At 42.0% G+C, this 6,753-nt stretch overlaps 1 protein-coding gene and 1 long non-coding RNA gene across 20 annotated transcripts in view; both read left to right on the forward strand.

Annotated features, from left to right (window-relative positions):
- Celf2 (CUGBP Elav-like family member 2) overlaps positions 1-6,753 on the forward strand; it is a 788,139-nt gene that overhangs the window by 501,438 nt on the left and 279,948 nt on the right. The gene's annotated exons all lie outside the window — the stretch shown is intronic.
- LOC125619580 overlaps positions 4,836-6,753 on the forward strand; it is a 38,698-nt gene continuing 36,780 nt past the window's right edge. The window contains exon 1 of the long non-coding RNA XR_007351118.1: positions 4,836-4,846. This is a non-coding gene — a long non-coding RNA (uncharacterized LOC125619580). The remainder of the gene's footprint in view (positions 4,847-6,753) is intronic.

Consider the following 6,753-nt stretch of genomic DNA (forward strand, 5'->3'; position numbering starts at 1 on the left):
GGGTGGGAGGGGATGGTGGAGGTGTGGCTCAGTGGTTAAATTGCAGCCTGGATTCAATCCCTGCTGTGGGGGGCAGGGAGTCATCTTTTTTGGTAGGAACACTGGTGGAAGAAAAGTAACCTCTTGGGAATGTGCATTTCATCAGTACTCTGTGGTCTTGCTCATTGAATTATAGAATGTGGTTAGTTTGTGGTGGTAGAAAACCAACATTAATCAAAACTGGTAAAATTGCAATTCTATCTGAAAAAGCTGCAATGGTAGTAGTACTCTTCTTCTCTAGTAGCTAATATTGGATCTGGTGTGACCCACAAAATTAATTGTACAAGCAATAGAGTCTAAATTGTTATCTAGTCCATCCTCTGGCTCCCTGAATTTTCATTAGAGCTCTCTAATTTACCCTTGATCAGAACTGAGAATAAAGGGCACAGATGTGTAAAAATAAGAGGAGGGGAGGGCACCCACTTATGTAGGCCTTCCATGTAGGACCTCTAGTTCTTTCTCTTGCTCTTAGAGGTCCAGATACTGTGAGTCTGTCTTGCTTTGCTGGGGTACCCCAGTTTGTACCTGTTGTCTTGATGTCATTTATAGCATCCCTGTTTTACTCTAAGAAGAGTCCCAGATCATAGCTTATGTGATTTCTCTTCTCATGTCTAGCCTGGTGTAACTAGCTTTCTTAAATATGGACATGTGTCCAGTTATTAAAAGCCTAGCCACAGGACTAACTTAAGCCTTGCCACAAAAGTAGTCACCCATGCTTTTAAATGTTCAGGAGAAGAAATTTCTAGCCCCTCTCCAACCCATTTCCTCACCTAAAGCTTTATAAAGAGAACAACGGTTCAAAATTTCACAGCGTTTTATTTTTAGTGTTTCCAGAGCATTAGCATCTTCCTGGCCACCCCAAGATGTGCCATCTCCTTAGCTGTTGTTTTTTTCTGACCTAGATCCCCTGTGCTGGAAATTCCTCCATCCACCTCTCTGTCTGCCATTCCACCAGCACCTGGGATCAGTGTTAGACATTCCTGAGATGAGACATTCAGGGTAAACCTTTCCATTCCGTTCAGTTAAATTCATGAAATAACTTTTCCTCATTCTGGAAAGCTCAAACGGGAAGCTCAGATATTTCTGATAACTTTCAACTGAAGCGTGACCAGAGCCAGAAAATGATTTGATGACATAGCCTTTGTGTGCTCTCACGCTGTCCTTTGTGAAACAGGACCATCAAAGCCCAGCCCAGGCATCCTGACCCCAGGGTACCCAGGTATATTTTTGCATTTTAATCCCTGGGATACTTTTTCAGTCTATAATTCTAACTGTTCTCTCTCATGCAGTACTAGAATTTCAGGGGATTGGTGAAATATGTGTGTTTAAAATTGATTTCTGATTTTTACATTTATACCCAGCTGTTTGTTATTCAGTTTCAGCCATCAGCATCTGAGTCTCAATGGACCGTGTAATGTGCAGCTGTAGCCAGATGTAACGCTTCCTCTGCCTAAATGTTTCTGTTAGAAGCTTAGGAGGCAGGCTAAAGACTGCTGATAACTGTGTTGCCTGCAGTAATTTACCCTCTGGAGCTACACAAATTCTGCTTGGCAATTTTATTTCATGACCAACAAGCAGAGCAGTGTTTGTGATCTCCATCCCTGGTAGTAATGTTGACACTGTGTATATCAAGCCTATCTGCATTGATATGAAAGGTACTTGTACAGTTAATTTGAACCACAGGAAGCCAGCTTATCTGCATTCATAAATACTCTGGAAGCAAGGTAGCACTTCAGAAACATCAGCCAGGATTCAAATTGCACCTCTGTCCAGATTAAAATAGGTCCATAAACTATTCTCTCCAGCAGAGAATTTCTTAGGAAAATTTTTCGAGGAGAGAAAAAAATAATAATTTTAGGATCATTTCTCTTTTGCCGATCGTCAACCTTGTTTCTAATTTGCATTTATTATTCAAATCAGTGTTTCCTTTTGTATTTGTATGATGTATCTTTGTTTAGAGGCTACAGCTTCTACTAAATTTAATTACTTCCCTTCAAGGCTTTAAATTGAGGGCAGCTTCTATTAATTGTTAATTACTTTCCTCTGCCATTTACACAGTAAAAGTACAGTCACTAATTGAGGGTATCTTCTGTAGAGTGACAAGAGGCTCCTTCAGTCTCAATATTTACCTTTTTGTGGGGTCCGATTTTAATTTCTCTAACCTTATCTCTTATTAAACATAAAAATAGACATTCCATTGATATATTGACCCTTCCTATGATCCAATGTCCTTAGACATCCCAGGTAAATGGGAATTATACTTGGCTCTGTGTTGCCCTCTGGTGGTGTCTTGCTCTCTTTGGGCCTCCTTAGAACAACCTTCCTGGGAAATTGGGACCCCTGGGTCTGTTCCCTGGCCAGTTGGGATTGATTACTTCCATAATAGATCTTCCCTCATTTTGGCTGAGAGAGGAACAGTCAATATGGCCTGAATGACTTTTTTTTATGTCAAGTATTTATTGCGTGTCTTCTACACATTTGGCAGTTTTGACCATCTCCTTAAAATTCCTCACTTCACCTCTGTGGTAGGAGATTCTTTTTCTTTTCTGATTACCCTTCATTGCTCCCCACCCACTGCCCCTCGAAGTTCTTCCTGCATCTTGACTGTGGGCATCTTGCCTTACTCGGGGGCTCTCAGCTTGTCTTTCTCTGCCTTCGTTTTGAGAGGCCTCATATCCTCAAGGCTGAGGATGAAGGGGATGAAATATCTATTTCTCAACATTCAACCTTTTGTTTTGAACTGGTGGTCTCCTGATGGTGCTCAGCAGCCGGGGATTAGAGTCGGTCATGGTAGGTAGTAGAGTTTGCCTGCTCAGTGACTGGCATGTCCTGGATGCTCTTGGCTTGGTCACAGTCCCATTTCAACAGTGTTTTAAGAGCAGACTGACCACCACCAAGGGGTCTGTCACTTACAGAAAGAACAGTAAGAGTGTTTATTCATGTATTAGATTCAGGAGTCCCCGAGATGAAGCTCCCTTGTGGCCTAGCTTGGGCTGTTGAGTTTCTCACTGACATTTCAGTCTTGACCACTCTGAAATAGGTTTGCCGTGAAACTCGGCTGCTGTGTCACAATGTGCTTCTATCCCATGGTTCTGAAAAATTTAATTAAAAAAAAAAAATCAAAGGTGGAGACAAAAACGGGTAGGAATAGAGGCTGAATTAATGAGCACTGGCAAAACAAAAAGCTTACTTCCCCATGATCAGAAAGCTTAGGTTTATGACCCAAACTCAGTGATTTTTAGTTTGGAGTCTTTGTTGGATAATTAATTAATTAGTTATAAAAATGTTCTTCAGCCCTTGTAACTCCATGTAGGTAGCCATGTTAAATGATAAAGCGACAGTCTCTGCTAGCAGAGGAGTCAGAGCTGGCATGGGGGTTGTGATGTGTCCCTTTGTTCCCTGGAGGTGGCTGCCTCTGGGAGGACCAAGCCACACAAGCAAGGAGGAGCAGAGTCAGTGCTCCAGGGGTGGACATTTCAGCCTCCTTTCAGAAATGACTTCTTTCCCACCTGAGCTTGGGTTCCTTGTAGAATCTTCTTGCCTAGTCTCTGGGATTGACTGATCAATCGATTGATCGATCGATTGATTGATTGCAGGGATTGAACACAGGAGTATTTGACCCCTGAGCCACATTTCCAGCCCTTTTGTATTTTTCATTTTGAGGCACATTCTTGCTCAGTTGCTGAAAGCTCTGCTATGTTGCTGAGGTTGGCCTTTAACTTGTGATCCTCTTGCCTCAGCCTCCGGAGCTGCTGGGGGTTTGCCCTGTATTACACCCTCTAGTTGTGCTGGTAGACGTGTGTAGTGTGTGAAATTGAATGGTATTTCCAACTGTAGTGCTTATTAAGTTATCGATAAAAGATGGTTGTCGACTTAAGCAAGGCTGAAGATAATCCTATTAGGAAGTGATTATTCAACGACCAGAATGCATCAGAAGAGGGGGAGTTATGGGAATGGTAGGAATCGGACAGGATTCTCCGACAAATATTATGTAGTCCACAGCTGTAAAAAATGTATTCTGCAGTAAAACAGAATATCCTTTTCAGGACCGATTTTGTATATATTATTTATAAATTTTTAAATCATAGGTAAATTACAAAAGAAGGTGAGATGAGACACTCTTAAGGGTCATGCTTTTAAATGTGCCATATTATCTTAGTATAAATATTCCACCTAAAACTATTTTTATATTTGGAACCCCATGTATGGGCTTCATATCATAATTATTTTAAATTATGCTGGTAGAGTTCATTATTATTAAAATGTTCTGGCAGCAATAAAACTCACTTATTAAATATGATTTTGGAGTTAAAACATGGGATGTTTTACAAATTCTTTGAGGTGGAGGAGGGTTGCTTGGCACCTTCTTTCGGAAGCCAACTGCTTTTGTCTCATTCCATTTCCCACCCACCACCTCGGGGCAGTGTCCTGGTCGTCCACACGTCCACATTGCGCTCTCGTGGCATTGATCATGTAAGGACAACAGCAGCCCAGTGCTGTGCAGTCTCTCCTGCATAGAGACCAAGATGGAGTGAGCCTTAGACCATGGCCCCCAGCCCTTTCTTGGGCACAGAGTTGGTGCAGGTGGGTCAAATGGAAAAGGAAGAAAAGAGAGGAACTGTGTGTAGTGTTGATATGGAACCGAACTAGTGCTCACAGGCACCTCCTATCCGTTAGCCTGTCGTCAAAGCTAGCATCAGTACTTGGAATGTCCCTCTTACCTACATGAGTCAAGTGAACTAAGACCTGCGGGCAAGAGCTCAGTACCTACAAGCGTGGACTTGAAGTGCTGAAAAACTGGAGCTCAGTGCTCAAGGTGGGCTTGGGTGTTTATCTCAAGAGATGTTCCTTGTTTCATGTTTACCCATGTTCACATTTTATTCCTTTCTTATACTTCATAAGCCTCTATATGCACATTATTGAAGAAAAAATCTTTAGGCTAGTTTCATTAAAAATAAGGACTAATTGTCTATTACATTTTTACATATGGATGTCAGTGCTACTAGAAGAAGCCATGGGACCAAGCAGTCCCAATATTGGAGTACATACATTTTTAAATTTCAAGTGACTTCTTCATGTATCTGTTGAGGGTGAGATGGTTCAGGAGGATAACAGTGTTATTTTCTCCGTTTTTCATTTCTTGTGGTACTGGGGTTTGAACCCGGGGGTACTCTACCACTGAGCTATACCCTCAACCCTTCTTATTTTATTTTGAGGCGGGGTTTCTCTAAGTTGCAGAGGCTGTCCTGGAACTTGGAAAACTCCTTCCTCGGCCTCCCAAGTAGTTGGGATTATAGGTGTGTGCCACCTGAGCTGGATCCCTGTTTTCCTTTTGTCAACCTTATACTATCTACAAAAATCATCTGAGGCATTGAGGAGAACAAAGAGTGCGATAATCTGTATTTAGGCAATGACATTGATTTTTTTTTTTAATCAAAGACTTCTCAGAGTTAGATGACCCTTAGGAAAATAAATTTCGAAATTTTTTTTTACCGTTTTTTTCATTGATCATGGGACCATGTGATTTTCAGATAAGGTAGGATGGGGAAAATCTCGTGGCAGTCAAAGCAACTGAAAGGGTGGCATTTTTGTGAGTCGTCACTGTTCTCGGTGAATGGCCTCTAACAGTGTGGAGACAGAAAAGACACAAAGTGGGTTCTCTGTTTTATAAACACACTATTTTGTATTTACTGCTTGCTAAGCGTGTAATCTGCTATAATAACATTTGCACATTTGATAAATTACATCATATAATAAAAGTAACAATAGTTTATAAAAACTTTAAAGGTGTAAATCTTATGGAATTTTAATCATGGAGAAATAGAACTCTAAGCCAAGAGGGTGGGGGAAAAACATTTTGTGCCATTATCCTGAGTGGTGACTTATTTTGATGCAGTCATTTGTTCTGGATGGGTTGGTTGCTCCCTTTGTACCAGGTGCCAGTTCCAGGTGGTGGGGAAGTGCTGCTTTTCAAGGTCCTCTCCACATTCTTAAAGATCAGATTTGACTTCCCTTCTGTCTTGTGAGTTCTCCTCTTGTGACCCTTTCAGCCTTCCTCTACCTTTTAGGGTTTTCCATTATTCAAGACTGAATTAAGCTGCCGTCCAGCTCTGCATCCCTGAGGGGTTGTGTTAGCTGCACTTCTCTGGCCACCTGCAACTCATAGTATCTTGGTGTGCTCAGGCCACCATAATAAAATACAGAGGACTGGGTGGCTTCAACTACAGATTTTTATTTCTCACAGTTTGGAGGCTGAAAAGTCCAAGATCAAGGTGCCTAGAGATTTGGTTCTTGGGGAGGACTCTCTTCCTGGCTTGCAGACAGCTACCTTCTGGCTATAACCTCATGTTGCTGAACAAGGAAGCTCTGTGTCCCTTCCCCTTCTAATAAAGGGACTCACCTCACCATGGGGGCTCCAAGCTAGGTACCCCAACTAAACCTAATCTGCCTGCAAAGGACCCATCTCCCAACACCATCACGCTGAGGGTTAGGTTTTTAACATATGCGCTCGAGGGGTCAGGGACACAAATGTTCTGTAGTGGTACCATCAAGACAGTGACCCTGGGCTGGGGATGTGGCTCAAGCGGTAGCGCGCTCGCCTGGCATGCGTGCGGCCCGGGTTCGATCCTCAGCACCACATACAAACAAAGATGTTGCCGAAAACTAAAATAAATAAATAAATAAATATTTAAAAAAAAAAAAAAAAAAAAAAAA

Source organism: Marmota marmota, unplaced genomic scaffold, assembly GCF_001458135.2.
Source record: "Marmota marmota marmota unplaced genomic scaffold, marMar, whole genome shotgun sequence".
NCBI classification, from domain to species: Eukaryota; Metazoa; Chordata; class Mammalia; order Rodentia; family Sciuridae; genus Marmota; species Marmota marmota.